Source organism: Microcebus murinus, chromosome 1, assembly GCF_040939455.1.
Source record: "Microcebus murinus isolate Inina chromosome 1, M.murinus_Inina_mat1.0, whole genome shotgun sequence".
Lineage (NCBI taxonomy): Eukaryota > Metazoa > Chordata > Mammalia > Primates > Cheirogaleidae > Microcebus > Microcebus murinus.
In genome coordinates, this window is record NC_134104.1 from 7,219,559 (window position 1) to 7,235,756 (window position 16,198).

The 16,198-nt window shown below is 47.9% G+C and overlaps 1 protein-coding gene and 1 long non-coding RNA gene across 3 annotated transcripts in view; one reads left to right on the plus strand and one right to left on the minus strand.

Annotated features, from left to right (window-relative positions):
* The window catches only part of LOC105881286 (uncharacterized), a 32,958-nt gene extending 24,925 nt beyond the window's left edge, over positions 1–8,033 (minus strand). Inside the window, exon 1 of the long non-coding RNA XR_002222938.2 lies at positions 7,942–8,033. This is a non-coding gene — a long non-coding RNA (uncharacterized LOC105881286). The remainder of the gene's footprint in view (positions 1–7,941) is intronic.
* Positions 1–16,198, plus strand: part of KCNJ6 (potassium inwardly rectifying channel subfamily J member 6) — a 274,104-nt gene that overhangs the window by 131,479 nt on the left and 126,427 nt on the right. The window lies entirely within an intron of this gene.

Here is a 16,198-nt window from a genome sequence, read left to right on the forward strand (position 1 = left end):
GCTGTCTGGAGAGTCTCCCTGGATCCAGCCGTGCTTGCAGCTCACTTCCACCCGCAGAGTCTCTGGCGGACGCAAGACTCGGAAGCAGGCCAGTAGGAGAAATGCAGTAAGAGATTTATTGCAAAGACTTGGTTTGTGTAGCTGGGGCAGCCTGCTAGTGGAGTCTGAAATGTGGAGGAGGCTCTAGAGCAGACTAGAACTCTCGGGCACAAGCTGGAGCTTCTGTCCGCAGGCAGATTATCTTCTCTCAGAGAAGCTTCAGCCCTACTTTTAAGGACCAGGGTCCATCCAGGTTATCTAAAATAGCTCCCCAATGTCCGAGTCAACTGATTATGGACTTTAATCACATCTACAAACTACCTCCATAGCAACGTCCAGATAAGTGCTTGAGTGATCGAAGAACTGAGGACTACAGCTAAGCCGTGCTGATCTATCTGAAAGACCACCGCAGACCACTGCCTATCGACTTGGCAACCACACAGTCTCCTTAAGACATACTTAATCTCCAAATAAACACAATAGCAAAGTCCTAATTTGTGTCACCATGTGACACGAATATCCTGTCCACAACCAAAAACACATTAACTCTTTTCCCAGAAAAGGATGCAAAGTCCTCGGGTGACATTTTGTCTTATCCTTTGCTATTCTATGCCTTAAATACTGAGATATAAAGTTAATTATTATTACTGTGTCTTACTATACTGTGTCTTATTAATAGATATATTAATAGATGATAAGAGTAGAAAATAAAATTTTTTGTTTAATATATATATACAAATATATTCCAAGAAAACAGAAATACTCACAACTATTGTAGCCCTCATTTCTGCAACTACTCACATGATCATAGCTGACATTTATAACTACCTTCTTCCACAACCCATTTTGCATTGCCTTTGCCCTCAGCGAACTCCTCCTCTGCCCATGGTTCTTTGTGTATTGGCATGACCCAAACCTTCATTCTTGAAAGGTCTGGCTTGCTATCAGTCCTGTAGAAATTGGGTTCGGAATTTCCCATTGACTCTAATAGCAGGACTTGGCAATACTAACAGATACCCTAAAGGGTCTCCTGTATTCCAGACACACTCTTTATTTCATCCATTGTGCAGTAGCAATCCAGTTTCCCCTTGGTAATTAGGATCAATCCCCCCAGCCAGTATTCGAATCCCCTCCTTTGCCTGTTGATTCAGAGGCATGAGATGCCCAAAGTGGCCAGATGATAACTGCAGCTTCCAGTTCTGTGGAATCATTGTTGCATCTTCTGGTGGAAACATTTGGGACTAAGACCCAAAGCAGAGCCTACAGTTGAGGGTATGGGAAGCAAAATGTCATTAGTGGATAACTAGATAAAATAGTGAGTGAGGCCACTCCCTTTTCCATCCCTTGATTCCTGGATCTGTGGATCCCAGCTAGGGGAGAAACTGCAGTCTGTATCAGACTCTGATTTGGAGCATGCACTGCACTAGATGACATTGCCCAAGGACTGCAAGGCATTTCCACCTAGCTAATGTTGTCTTGGTATTTCCTCCAGCTAGTGTTGTAACTGAGCCTCTAAACAGCCACTCCACTGTTCTGTCAGGCCAGCTGCTTCAGGACTGTGGGGAACATGGTGAAAACAGTGTCTTCCATGAGCATGAGCCCGTTAGCACGCTTCACTTGCTGAGAAGTGAATTCTGTGATCAGAAGCAATGCCGGGTGGAATATCATGACAGTAGATAAGGTATGCCATAAATCCAGGGGTGGCAGTTCTGGCAGAAGCACTGCATAGAGAAGGCATGCAGGCTAAGTATCCATTCGTGTAAAAATCAAGTGCTGTTCCTTCCATGGTGGACAGGGTCCAGCACAATCAATCTGCCACTAGATAGCTAGCTGATCACCCTTGTGGAATGGTGCCATATTGGGAACCGGTGTTGGTCCAATCTGCTGTCCACAAATTGGACATGCAGCAGTGACTGTAGCCAAGTCAGCCTTGGTGAGTGAACATCTGTGTTTCTGACTCATGTATAACCCCCATCCTTGCCACCATGGCCACTTTGTTCACGAGTCCTTTGTGCCATGACAGGACTGGCTGGGGAAAGAGGCCAGCTGGTACCCCCAGAACAGGTCACCCTATCCACCTGATTATTAAAGTCCTCCTCTGGTGAGGTCACTCTTTGATAAGTATTCACATGGGACACAAATATCTTCACATTGTTTGCCCATTCAAAGAGGTCTATCCATATCCCTCTTCCCAGACCTCCTTGTCACTGATTTTCAAGCATGTTCCTTCCAAGTCCCTGTCTATACAGCTCAACTATTGGCCACGGCCCATGACTTGTATAGCCTCATATCTGCGGCCATTTCTCCTTCCAGACAAAATGAACACCTAGGTACACTACTTGTAGTTTATATATATACTCCTTCCATTTGAGAACAGAGTTCTGCTGTGCATGCCCAACTTTACAGCTTGTTGGATCAGATTATAGCCAGTCCACAGCAGGTAGCTGAGTTTTCACAGTAACCTGGTGGCCCGTGGGGAACAGTCAGTCTCTGCAAAGACCCGGTAGCAGGCCAAACTCCTTTTTCAAGAGGAGAGTAGTAATCCACAAAGGATGGCAGGGCTCTGCTGCAAAATGGTAATGGTCTGCCCTGTGATTCAACTATTCAAGCCTGCCAATGGCTTCAAATGGTATCTCTATCTGCCACAGACACTTCTAGCATGATCAGATCTGCTGGATTGCATGGCCCAAGTGGAAGAGCAACTTTTACGGCAGCCTGGACCTATTGCAGAGCCTGCTCTTGTTGTAGATCCCTTTCAAAACTAGCAGCTTTTCAGATCACTCAGGAAATGGCCCAGAGCAAGTCACTCAAATGAGGACTATGTTGTCTCTAACATCTAAAGAGGGTCACTAAGCATTGTGACTCTTTTTTGATTGTAGGAGGGGACATTGCAACAATTTATCCTTTACCTTAGCAGGGATCTCTCAACATGCCCCACCCAGCTGGATCTGCAGACATTTCATTGAGGTATAAGTCCTCTGGGCTTTTGTGCGATTTATCTCCCATACTTTGGCATGCAAAGTCTAGAGTAGATGCTATTTCTTGCTCATTAGGTCCAATCAATGTAATATCAATTTAATGAACCCGTGTGATGTCTTGTGGAAGGAAGGGATGATCAGTGTCCTGCAGAATATATTACGACATTGGGCTGGAGAATTTATATAAAACCCTGAGCTCCAATGGTGATGGCAGATTGCTGGCCTTGCTAACTAAAAGCAAACTGTTTATTAACAGATTATAGGGAAGAAAGCATTTTCCACATCAGTAACTACATGCCAGGTATGAGGGGATGTGTTAATTTGCTCAAGCGATGAAACCAATCTTGAAACAGCAGCTGCAATTAAAATCACCATCAGATTGTGCTTGTGATACTCCACTGTTATTCTCCAAGACCCATATATCTTCTCTATAGGCAGGTTGGGCAAGTTTAACGTGCAGTAGGAACCACCACCCCTGCATCTTTCAAGTCCTTGATGGTAGAACAAAACACTTCAGTCCCTCCAGGAATGCGATGCTACTTTGGGTTTACTATTCTTGTAGATAGAGATGATTCTAGTGGCTTCCACTTGACTTTGCCTACCATAATAGCCCTCTCTCCAGAGGTCAGGGAACATTATGCCAATTGCTCACTATGTCTATTCCAACTATGCATTCCAGAACTGGAGAAATGAACACAGGTTGGGTTTAGAAGCCACTGGGCCCCCTGTGAGATGGACCTGGGCTAAAATTCCACATATCACTTGGCTTCTGTAAGCCCCTACTCTGACTGGCGGCCTACTATAATGTTTTGGGTCTCCTGGAATTAGTGTCAGTTCAGAGCCGGTGTCCAGTAAGCTCCAAAATGCCTGATTATTTCCCTTTCCCTAGTGAATAAGAACCCTGGAAAATGGCTGTGGGTCCCTCTGGAGAGGACTTGGAGAAAAATGAACAGTATAAAATTTTGGCACTGTAGTGGGAGTTTCTTCCTCAAAGGAACCCGGCCTCCCCTTCATTCAAAAAATTCTAGGTCTATACACTGGCCCCAATGTAGGAATTCATTGAGGTGCCATGACTGATTAGTGAGTCAAGCTAGACTTCTGCTCACTGGACACAGAACTCTTCCACTTATTCAATCAAGTAAGAATTTAGTAGCCTGCCCATCTGTTTCTTTCCTAAGACACCATGATCAATGCCCTAGGCCTCTGTGAGTCAGACTAGGATGATTACTGCTTTGGCTCCACTGCCCATTATAGGGACCATCCTCACCTTAGTTTTTGCAATTGAATGTCAACCTAAGCCCCTGCTGACTTGGGATCCAATTATCCTCCTTGCACTTGGGGATCCCAGTTCAGTGGTAGCAGTTCTCACTGTAACTTGTGACCTACAGACAAGAGCACCTACAGAGCTCCTTAAGGGTACTGGGGCTTCCCTCACAAATGTGTTTCCCACTCTCATGATGAGAGAGGTGTCCTCTGCACCCTGCCTCAGTGGAGAGCAGGTATTACAGGGTAATTCCACTTTAATATTCCAATGTCCCTGAGCCTTTGGATACTGTCCCCTACAGTATCCTGGGGCAGTGCTGGCATTTCAGCATCCGTGTAGCCACCTTTGGGTACATGTTTCAACCAAACCAGCTTTTAAAGCCCTTTCTAACTCCTAACAATAAAATACTGAATCCAGGATTTTTGCACAGTAGGCCTATGCCAATAAATTTGGCCCAATCCTACTGTGTGTTTCTTCCCTTAAGATGCATTTTCACACATATTCCCCAGATTTCCATCTCCATAAATTGAAAAAATCATGCAGTTCTTTTGGAGTGTAGAGCACCCCCTCACAGATCACACTTTGCCCCTCACCCTTTAGAGTGTGCTGTGACTTGACTCTAGTTCTAGACTCTAGAAATGGCAGAAGAAAGTCAGGAGAATTGGCAGTGTCTCCCAGGGCAGCCATTTCAGGAAAGACCCTCTGGGTTCTCTGGCCAAAGCAGTGTGAGCCCCTCCAGACAGGGGTGCAAGAGCTGCTTCTCCTAGCAAAGAAGACTGGGCAAGATTCAGGGGTTTGATATCCTCGGCTTCATAAGGATCTGCCCAAATGTCCTTGTCTTAGTCCATTTGTGCTGCTATAACAGAATACCTGAGACTAGGTAACTTATAACGAAGAGAAATCTGTGTTCTCACAGTTCTGGTGATTAGGAGGTCCAAGATCAAGGCACCAGCAGGCTCAGTTGCATGGTGAGAGCTGCTCTCTGCTTCCAAGATGCTTTCTTCAGAGGGGAGGAACACTGTCCTCACATGGCAGAAGGAATAAGGGCAAGAAAAAATGGGCCTAACATTTGGTGAAGTCTGTTTTATAAAAGCCTTAATCCCATTCACGAGGGGAGGAGCCCTCATGACCTAATCATACCTTAAAGGCCCCACCTCTAAATACCATCCCATTGGCCATGAAGTTTCAACACCTGAATTTTGGAGGAGACACATCCAAACCATAGCAGTCCCCACTCCAGTTTTCAAGATCCCATTGCTTCCCAATCAATTTCCTAACTTGCAGCAGTTTTCCAGCTCTGTTCTCTGGAACTCTGGGATTCCTCTGAGGTGTCTCGGGGGGAAAGGGAAGCTAACATATTAGGCTCTTAGTCCTGGCTACCATTTTATCCAGAGCTGCTTGACTGTATCTATTGCATACATTGAGTTTCTATGTAAAATTGTACTTGAAAATGAATGTTTCTGCTACAAAAAAAAAAATGAATTCTACAGAACCAGATCAGGTCTTAAGTCCTTGTTAACTAAGAAAGTCTACAGCTGTGTGAAACTAAAAAGGGAGTGTATCTCAGCATGGTGTACACTGATGATCAGAGGCTGGCACAAACACATTAGCCACCTTTTGCTCATGACCTTACATTTGCAGGAGGACAAGAGAGTTCAGTTTTCATCTCTAATATCACAAGAGCTCTTGGGGAAAATGACCTGTGTACACCAACATAATATCCACGCAGCTGAACCACAGCCTAGTGCCCTGACTCTGCTCCACATCACCCCATGCTCTTTGGAACCACATCACCCATCCATCAGTCAGCCAGTCTGCGTTGCTTTGGCCTTGAGACAACCCAACCGTTGTACACTATGTCATGGCCTGATGACTCCAGATTCTCCCAGAGAAAGTAACTATATCGGCTGTGCTAAGGAAACCAGCATCAAGGTGGGATATGAAACACCAAACAATATCTCTAACCAGAATGAGGTTCAGCTACAAAGAATGCAATATCCATAGTCAGTTCCTAGGTTGGGATTCCTCCAACTGATCCACCAAAGCTGGTATTTCCTCCTAAACTCTATACTTGTATACAGGTAAACTTCCACTTGAGCCATGGATTCATCTTCAAATAGGTGAGCTCCCCAAACACGTTTCCACACTCTCTCAAAAGATAACTCCCCTTCCTGTTCAGTTATGTCTTGCCATCTCCTTGTGTTATCCCATCTTCCACTAAGAAACATTCGAATGGAAAAGCATAGAGAAAAGCCCTGTGTGTGAATTCCAGGCCAACTTCATTCTAGAAGCATGGGGACAGTTTCCCCCTGAGCCTATCACCTGTTATTGGAGGTAATAGTACCTACATCTAGGAGTGTATACACATTAAATAAATCAAGTGTGACAAGCTCATAACACGTGGCCTCTGGCACACAGGAAAGACCAGTTCCCACCTTTTAGGGAACAGTAGGGAACATTGAGGGGGTTCCTGAATCCATGTACTATGTAGCTCCAATGTCACCCTTTATTTTGTAAATTCCATAGTTGTATTGTGGCTGTTCCATTTTTCACTTTTCTTCTCCCCTACTTTCTCCTTCAGCTGGATGGTTTGGGAAGGAGGGACTGGCAGAAATTTTAGAGATTCGAGTGCAGTGACACCAGAGTGAGTTTGGTTGTCAGTCATCTACTTGTGTTGTTATTAATGTGAAAATCCAGAAGCCAAAATAGAAGCACAGACTCCCTCAGAGGGTTCTGTGAATGTCCCAGATGTCCCCAGCCACCATGCCACACAGTATACGGCCTGACCGACATGTCACATGACCTGTACCAGGTGGCCTCGGGGAACCCACTCTGTTAACCAAGCGGCTCAGGAGGGACAAACAGGCTGACTGACATATGGCCAAGAAGAAAAAGGCAGACAACTCAAGATGACTCATACAGACACTCAAAAATTTAAAAAAAAATTAAAAAATTAAAAAATCCATACACAGCCACCTACAGTATTTTAATTTAAAAATTTTACCCAAGTCCCTTGGAAATATAATTTGCATGAAAGCCCACATGTCTAAAAGGGTTTTTAGTTCTCACATATGAATTCCCAGACCTCCAGACTTCTGTGTCTCCCTATAAGTACAGACCATTTTCCAAGCTTTGGTGTAGAAAACACAAACACCGTTTTAGGCTGAAATCTAATCAAGCCACCTTTTTTGTGAAAACATGAAAATTAAATTTAAATTCTCATCTCAGAATTTTTCAAAAGGCAATTTCAGGACTTTTGAAAGGAGAGGAAAGAAACAAAGCTTTTGCCCACTGTCTCCTCCTTCTGGATTTCTAACACAGCTGCCTTCTCCGACTGTCCTCACTGTGCCCGGAAAGGGTAACACTTCGGGGCTGCCGGGCACGACTCCCACGTGGAGCCTGGCCTCCTCCCTGAGGGAGGGCGTTTAACTGCTCCGGACCCCCCTTCCCTGCAAGAGTGGGATTTGAACTAGAGTGTTTCTATGGTCCCTGCAGATCTCACCTGCCACAATTCTGCTGCCTTTTTGACCCTCCTACCCCATCCTGTGTTGTTATTTATAGATTTGACAGCCGAACTGTCAACACAAGTGGCGACACGCCTGAGATTTCTTGGGGTGAGGACAAAGCAGCTTCAATCCCTCCATCTGCCATCTTTCTCACCCGGACAAAGACGTGTGCTCCCAAATCCTTAAAGCTATCCGATGAGAGATCCAGAATGATTCTGATCGCCTGGACAGAGGCCCAGCACTAAGATGTGGTGTGCTGGGGGTGGAGAGACCCTCAGAATATCGAAGTTGGCTTCTTAAGAGCTGCACCCGTTTGTCTAGATTCAGTCTTCGTGTCCTGGGAAGCACGTCAACTGGGAAGCAGATGACACTGGCCCCGTCCCTTCCTTTGCGAGCCCTCGGCCGGTTCCCTCAGGTTCCCTCAGTGTCACGTGCTTTCATCAGAATGTGCCACACTGACTTAGAACACGCAGGGTGCTCCAGTTCCATTCCTGCTATCAGAATTGACCAGGCCTGTTGGCCCTTTCTTCTGACTTCAGCTCCACATGGACTACCGTGGGATCTAACAGGTTAAATGCATGATCAAAATCCTGCCCAAACTCTCAGTGACTGCATTACCCACCCCCTTCCCTTCTGTCCCTGCACCCATTTTTTTTTTTTTTAGCTAGTGACAACCCACCTGTCTCCAAAAGGGCCCGTGTCAAACACTGTAGAGAGGCCCCTGGAGGGGTAGGGAGGGAGCGGCAGATAGCCTTGCTGCGTGCCCAAGCCACATTGCAGGAGAAGCATCCTACCGCACCCACGCACAGAGCCAGCCTGGGCATGCGTTTGCATTCATCCCTACCCCAGTTCTTCCCAAAAAAAACAGTTTCCCAGAACTGTACAGTACTGCGCTTTCTCTAGATAGAAAATTCATGAACATATTGTGTAGGAAGCAGAATGAGAGCGTTACATCTAAATCCGATAACTCTGCAACCTCTAGCTGCTGGTGTGCTGGTAAATGTTTATCAACAGGCTGCTCAGGAAAAACAATGCACATACACACAAATTTTACTGATATGAAGGATGTTTATCACACAACTTACAAATAATCATCATAATTTCATGGTAGATTCCACATAGCCAATTGATTCTTACAGAGTGCTTTTGCTGAATTTTGCTGAACTCTCGTTCCTGCAGCCAATCTAAGGTTGCAATTGTTGGACGAGTGTAGTTCCAGTGTGAACATTGGGTGATATCTTCATTTAGTGAAAAACAAAGATGAAGATATGTATCAGAATTTTATTCAGTTGCCAATGACTTGAGCAACTTCTTTGCCAAATCAAGTAATGGTTTTCAAATACTGGAAGAATATTTCCTCAATTTTTTTTTCCGTCTGTGTATGTGTGTGTGTTATTCACAATGTAATAAGGACAGATATAACACACTCTTAAGTTTATTTTACATTACTAAAAATTCCCATCATTTTCTTATATCTAGACCGAGATTTCTCAACTTTCACACCATTGATGTTGTGGAACAGAGAGTTCTTGGTTTGGGAGTTGGTGGCGGGGGGTAGAGCAGAGCTGTCCTGTGCATTGTAGGAGGTTCAACGGCATTCCTGGCCTCTACCTACTGGAGGCCAGCAGTGTTCCCGCCCTGCCAAAAGTGCCTCCATATAGTGCCAAATGTCCCCTGGGGGCAAAATCCCCCCCCCCCCCCAGTTCAGGACTACTGACTTGGACAATCAACAAAACAATAAACCAAACCAGTTGGCTCTGCCTGACAGTCTGCCTAGTGTACATATTCCCACCATGGCCAATTTCCAGCTATCATAGTGATATCACCAATGCAAAATTGGGAAGAGACATGCAGTAGCGTGTCGCTATGCACGGTTTCCACCACAGACACGCAGCAGGTGGAAGTAGCCTTAAGAACATAGATGCAGTACAATGGAGTAAAATGAGTAGGAAGGTGATAAGTTTTGAGTATTGATCACCTTTGTTCTTAATTAATTTAATTGAAAATTTTATATAATTTAATGTTTAACGGTGGCTGTGTTTAACAACCTGCTCATAAAATTCCCATAAATTTAACAATCAGCTCCGGCTCCAGCACACCACTGCTTCCACCCCATGAGGTTTAGTTCTGGAATGAAATACTTGGGGTGCCTCTGGGTTTGCACCCCAGAGCAGAGCTTCTGGCTTATTTGCATGACTCTCATCCCTCCAGTGCACCAACCTCAGCTCTCCCCTCAGATAAGGCAGGTTTCAGAAGCACTCTCAAAGCACAAGGTCGCAGGATGACCAAGCACGCATTCGCCCTTAGAAATACTCATACATCTGGCCGCAGATTGCCTGGGAACTCATCTTGGAAAACACCATCAAAAACTAACAAATTCCTTTGCATCTTTCTTCTCATCATCCCCGGCTACAGTGTCCCTCTTTCTTCGTCCCTCCCTCATCTGTCATACTTCCCAAAACCCTGCTGGGGGGCTCAACATTTCCATTTTGCCAACCGATTACTTAGGAAAGAGAAAGACCCTTCAGACCAAGTGCTTCTCTACTCGTTTCCATGACAAGACACTTCTTGCAAGGCCAGGCCCTCAGCCTCACTCTGCACAGTCCAGGAAAGGGACAGTGTGGAGGGTCAGTTTCCATAGGTGGCATTTGATCCGTGACTCACCTGCTTCTAAACACCAATGTGCTGCAATAATTCACCTTGTTGATCAGGGACTTGGTTCCACTTTCAGATAAACATGACCTCCGATTATGCAGCTATATGGCAATAAGTCAGGGCGTGAAACAAAGGTTTTTTAACAAGCAGAGACAAGTCATTTATCTAAAACACCAGGCTCAAACACTTCCTACTGGAGAAGGCATTGCCCAGACACCCCAGGTAAAGGGAGCATCCCCTCAGTCTCTGCATGGATAGAAATCGTCACTCAGCTAATCCCCCAAATATATCGTCACAAATAACCAGGCAGCTATGAGAAGTAGAAGCTTTCAGAAAGCACATAGGAAGACCCCTAATGTCTTATCTGCTAGGAGACACTTTAATTTATAAATAGCAACTCACAGAGACAGAGCGGTCGGCCAGGAAGATCTAAGCTTGGGGTTAGACCCTCCTCTCTGCCTTTCTCCACACGCCTAGAAGAGTCTCAGCGAGGACTCAGAAGCCTGCATCTGGCTGTGTGGGCCTCAATTTAAAGCCGACACATGTGGGAAGGAGGGAGGCCTTGTGCTCCGAGAAAACCTGTCACTGGGGCCAGTCTGTCTCAGCCTGAAGCCAGAAAAGAAGTGAAACCCAGGACAGTGGCAGCCCGTCTTATGTGGCAGAGGGGGAGCCATGTCCTAAGACTCTGTCCAGGGGGCTGCCTAATACTTGGGGCTGCACCATCTGCCGGGTGTGGGGGAGTGGGGCAGGGCCTCTGGGTTCATCTTCTGCCAGCAGGCAGAAGGGTCTCGGGAACGGGCCCACTGGGAGCTGGGCTCTGTGGCCCTTCTGGGATTAGGAGCAGGAAGTGGGGTGGAGAATGACAGAGGAGGTGACATTGTCCCAGCTGTTGAGGGAATCACCTCCTTAGCACATGAAGATGGTTAAATAGCACCCCGCAAGAACTCCACGCTGGCCTCCAAGTCCTGGGGTCACCAGGAAGGGGTCTGTGGGCCCTGCCAGTGCCCTGGTGGGCTGGCAGCACAGGGTCTGGCCCTTGGGCATGGCACACCACCCGGAGTGGGTGACGACTTGCTGCATGCTCTCATAGAAACTTCAGAAAATTCGTCTTCTCGTGCCATCGTCAGATACCCAAATCAGTGGCTTTTGATGAATCTGGGCTTCTCGGAAGCCTGGCGGTCACGGGCGGCTGCACACGGTTTAGAGTGGCCCTGCTTCCGTCTGTGTGTCTATCCCTGCAGTGGATTCCATTGCAAGAAAGCGCTCCCCCGCCAAAGCCAGACTTGGAAGTCATTATTCTAAGTCGCTGGGTTGCACCCCCTCTGCCCATTAGACACAGCTGGGAGTTTGCAGAGAGGCCCACGCAACCCCAGATCCCCAGAAACTGGGATTTCCTTGGCTTGGAGAGGGGCTCGGGGCATTGGAATTTTTACACCCCCACCCTCAGGAGGTCCTCACTTTCCTGCGGGGCTGGAGCTGCCAGTGACCGGGGCTCACCGCAAAGTGCAGCTCCCGGGTCATTGCGCTCTGTGTCCTCCCCGGGGGAACAGCCCACGCCGTGGTGCTGAGCCTGCTCGGCTGAGGCTGCTCGCCCACAGCACACAGCTGTGGGCGTTGGGGACATGGAGAGTTGCTCTTGAGGGGTCCTTGTGGCCTCTTATTCAGGATTCTGCTTCCAGCAAAGTCGGCCAGCAGCCCCCGCGTGGCCAGCGCCTGGGTTTCCTCTGCGGCCCCAGACTCAAGACCCGGGGACCAGGGTGGGTTTTTCAATTTCGAGTAAGTTGGGCAGGAGCCTCTCCACCAAGCGTCAGAGCTTAGCGTCTGGGTTACTCTCCACGGGCCGGGCGCCCCCTCCGCCCCAGAGAAGCCACGACAGTTGTGGCACGTTGGGACCATCTCTGCGGGAGGCTAAGTGCAGGGACACCCTTGTGTCAGCGCTGAGCCAGGGCCCGAGGAAAGTGAGGAGGCGCACTGGACGGGGTGTTTGCACTCAAGCTTCCACGAGGTGCTAGTTCTTTCTGTGGGGCCTCTGGGTGAGGAGCTGTGGACGTGGAGGGGAGGTGGCTGCAGGGCCAGCCAGGGACGGGGCTGGAACATGTCAGCTCCCCTAGCCAGGCTGACCCCACCTGACCTGGGGGACAGAAAACTTCTCCCCAGCCTTGGACACAAAACAGTCACCACTCAGCTGACAGTCAGGTGGTGGCCGGGAGGCAGTCGAGAGGCCCTAAGAGCAAGGGCCTTGAGGATCAGACTGGGGCTCAGTTCTTGCCAACCCACGGGAGGGTGGGTGAGCCACGTGACCTCTAGGCTTCCATTTCCTCACCTGTAAAATCTCTAACGCCTCCTTTCTATGTCTGTAAAATCCCTTTCTTGGCTCCTACGTTCTAGAGCTCTCTGGGGCTCTCAAGAGCTGATGGGTAAATAAATATTCAGGAACTTTGTCGACTGGTTGTTAAGCAATCGATAAGCTTGAAATCAGCAGCGGTGGAAGCATTTACACCATGGAAATGGGCATACGCTGCAAATAAGGAATTTCTGTTCTCTGGAGAGTTGGTTACCAGTCTGTCACTGTGCAGACTCAGGTTTTGAGAACTGGAGAGGGAGATAAATATTTGCAGCTCCTGACACATGGTAACTCCTTCTCCCCAAACAGCTGCTATTATTCTGCACGCACTCTCACCAACCAAACACGATGATCTCAGGACACCTTTTCAGTCTAAAGATAATACAGTGGCAGGACCTCAAAGCACATCATCAGCCTTGCAGACATCTACAAACACCACCTCCGTGGTAACTCTCTGCTTCGGTACTCTCATGCCCTTAATCTGTCAAGGATTCGTGCCCGCGAGCACTAAGGGGAAAGACAGCTGACACCAGCCTCCCTGAAACTCGGGTGAAGCCTGCACCCCTCCTCAAACCAGGCCCAGGGTCTCCTCCTTCACCCAATGGGTGGGGACACCCTCAACCCCCCCCACTGACACCAGAACCAGAAACCCAATGCTGGGGAGGCATTCACAGCAGGTGAGCGAGTGCAGGGTTAGCTGATCAAAACCCCTTAGCTGATCTAAGGTTTGAGATTCCGAGGCCGTGTTATTCTATTAATTAGGAATCGTTTGCTAAGAAAAGCATTTTGCGGGAATTGGATTTCAAGTCAGACAACCTGGGCTCAAGCCAGCCAGGGGCTAGATATGTGACCTCCTCCAAGTCAAAGTCATTTTTCTCTTTTCTATAATAGGAAATGATTGCTTTGGCAACAAACCAGATCATCACCCTGTTATCAAGTGCTCACTCCGGGCCAGACACTCCACTTGGTGCTTTGCCCTGGTCACAGCCGCAAAGCAGGGCAGGACCCACGGGTGCGGGGCAGGGGGTAGAGAAGAGCGCGGGGGAGAGAGGTCGGGGCCGCCTGGGGCTGGACCCCTCACCCCAGACTGAGCCTCTGTTTCCAGGCACATCGGCTCTCTGCTCCCAGGTGCCGAGCCAGCACTCCTCCCTCCAGCCCTGCTCTGAGCACGGGGTCTACAGCCCACGGGGTCTTCCAAGGGACGGTTCATGCTCTCCAGGTTATGACAAAACAATGTCCAGGCTGTCGTCTCTGACTTGGAATGCTATTGTTGATTTTCCTTGAGTCCATTTCCTACTTTCGTTCATTTTTAATGAAGGCCCTGCCCGGGTCCTAAAGGGGCAATCGGACACCGAATTAAGAGCTAGGGGGTCACACAGGCACAGGTCACACACCTTTACATGGCCTCCTAATGGATGCCACCAGTCCCGTGTCACAGACGGGGGAGCTGTGCCAGCGTCTGTCCATCTCCAGGAACCCAAAGAGCTTTAATCCAGAAGCATCTCACGGAGATAACCCTTTGGGCGCTGACGGTCCCTCTCCAGCTCTGGCCGTGCAGAGCCACCGAGTGGATTTCACGAGGAGCCCTCGTTCAGCAGGAAGCTCGCACCTGGCACTGGGCCGCCCAAGTTAGCAACTCCCCACGGCCAAAGGGACAGAGTGACACATGCATGGCCACGCAGCAGCCTCCACTCAGCTCAGCACTGTCCCCAGCACCTGCCACACCCTGTCCCCCTCCCTCCCACTCCCAGGCTGCCTGTAGGGGCGCCTACCGCACCCCTCTCCCGCAACTCAGCGGGGCCACCGCGCTGGCCAAGGCAGAGGGAGGACGTCTCTGCTGTCCCCTCAGTTGTGAATATCCAAATCGTGGCTGGTCCAGGGCCCTTCTCTCCTCTAACTGCCCCTCCTGGCAAAGTGCACACAGATTTGCTTCCCTAAACCCATTGGGTCTATGTTCAAGAAAACCTGGCCTTTCTCTGCTTTCTTTTTGGGCTTTTTGCTTTTGCTTTTTTTTTTTTTTTTTTTTTTTTTAAGACTTTCAACTCCAGATGAAAAGCTCTCAGGTAGCATTTGAAGATTTGCAGGACTTACGATAACAAAGAAAAGTCTCAGAAAAGAGCCTTTTCTATCCCTGGGGCACAGCTTTTCCTTGCTTTCTTTGACAGCCTTTGCATGTATGTTTGTGTACTTTTTTTTTTTCACTTTGCCACTGAACATAGATGTCCCAGAAATAGAGAACCAGAAACTATAAAAGTCAGCCAAGTTCCTTTTGATTCTATTCCTTCTTTATTGTAATTTCTGTTCCTTCCTTGGCGTTAGAAAATTCTGTTTATCTTGACTCTGGATCAACTAAGACAGTTCCAAACTTCTTTTCTTGGATTTAGAAGTGGGTCTCACTTGCATCCTGAAGGAATTAAGACTTCTTTCCCGGGCCCACTTCCAGTATATGGGTTTTATCATGAACACGTCTTAGAATTGCCTAGAGTTTGTCATTTTGCTGCAAATTGAGAAGCTTCAGCCCTTCGGGAACTATTAGAGGCCCTAAGACACCTCAATGGCTCCCTCTCCAACTGCACTGTTTGTTCAGCTTTGCCTACGCCTAAGCACTGTGGCCAACGTCCTGGGAACAGCCCATGAAAGGGAAAGAAATCCAGGTCTTTCCTCTGCCATCACGAATATCTTAGGCAAGAAATGTACCAAGATCAAGGGTCAAAACAAACCCAGCCAGGAGCAGCAATGCACGACCCGACCACAGCTCAGGCCCTCCCAGGTGTTGCGATTCCTGCTTGCAAAGCCCTCCCGCGTGCATTGTCATTGGCACCGCACACGCCCGTTTTATAGGCAAGCACATCGAGGCTCATGATGGCTTTAAGCCCATTGTCTTTCTGATATAGCAGTCTCAAAATAGGTATGCCCGAACCACGGGAGATTAAAGACACAGTGTGTTTTCTTCTTTCATTTTAAACCTTCATTTATGTATGTAACGAATTGACGTTTATGGGGTGCCTACTATGTGTCAAGGACTAAAAAGACACACGAGTCCATACCATGGGCTTCAAGCTGTCATAACCAATCTGTGTTCTACTGTGGAGCTAGAAATATCCTAATAAAAGGGCTTTTTCTTACTCAGAAACCTCATTGTTTCTTAAAAAGCTGGTTGCATCTTGCTCAAGCAAGCAGCTCTTGGAGTTAGCATGCTTGGTCTCCTCGGGGTGCCAGAAGCCCTCCTTTCTGGGGAAGCCGCAGTATTTTAAGAAAACACAGGGACACACAGCCTCAGTAACTACCTGGCATGGGGTTCCTTCCCCTACAAAGTTCATTCCTCTAGTAATGCCTATTTCATTTGCAAAACCTGGTGAACGAGCTTGCAGATGACATTCATGTTTTATTCTCAGCTGGTTGAAGTATCTTC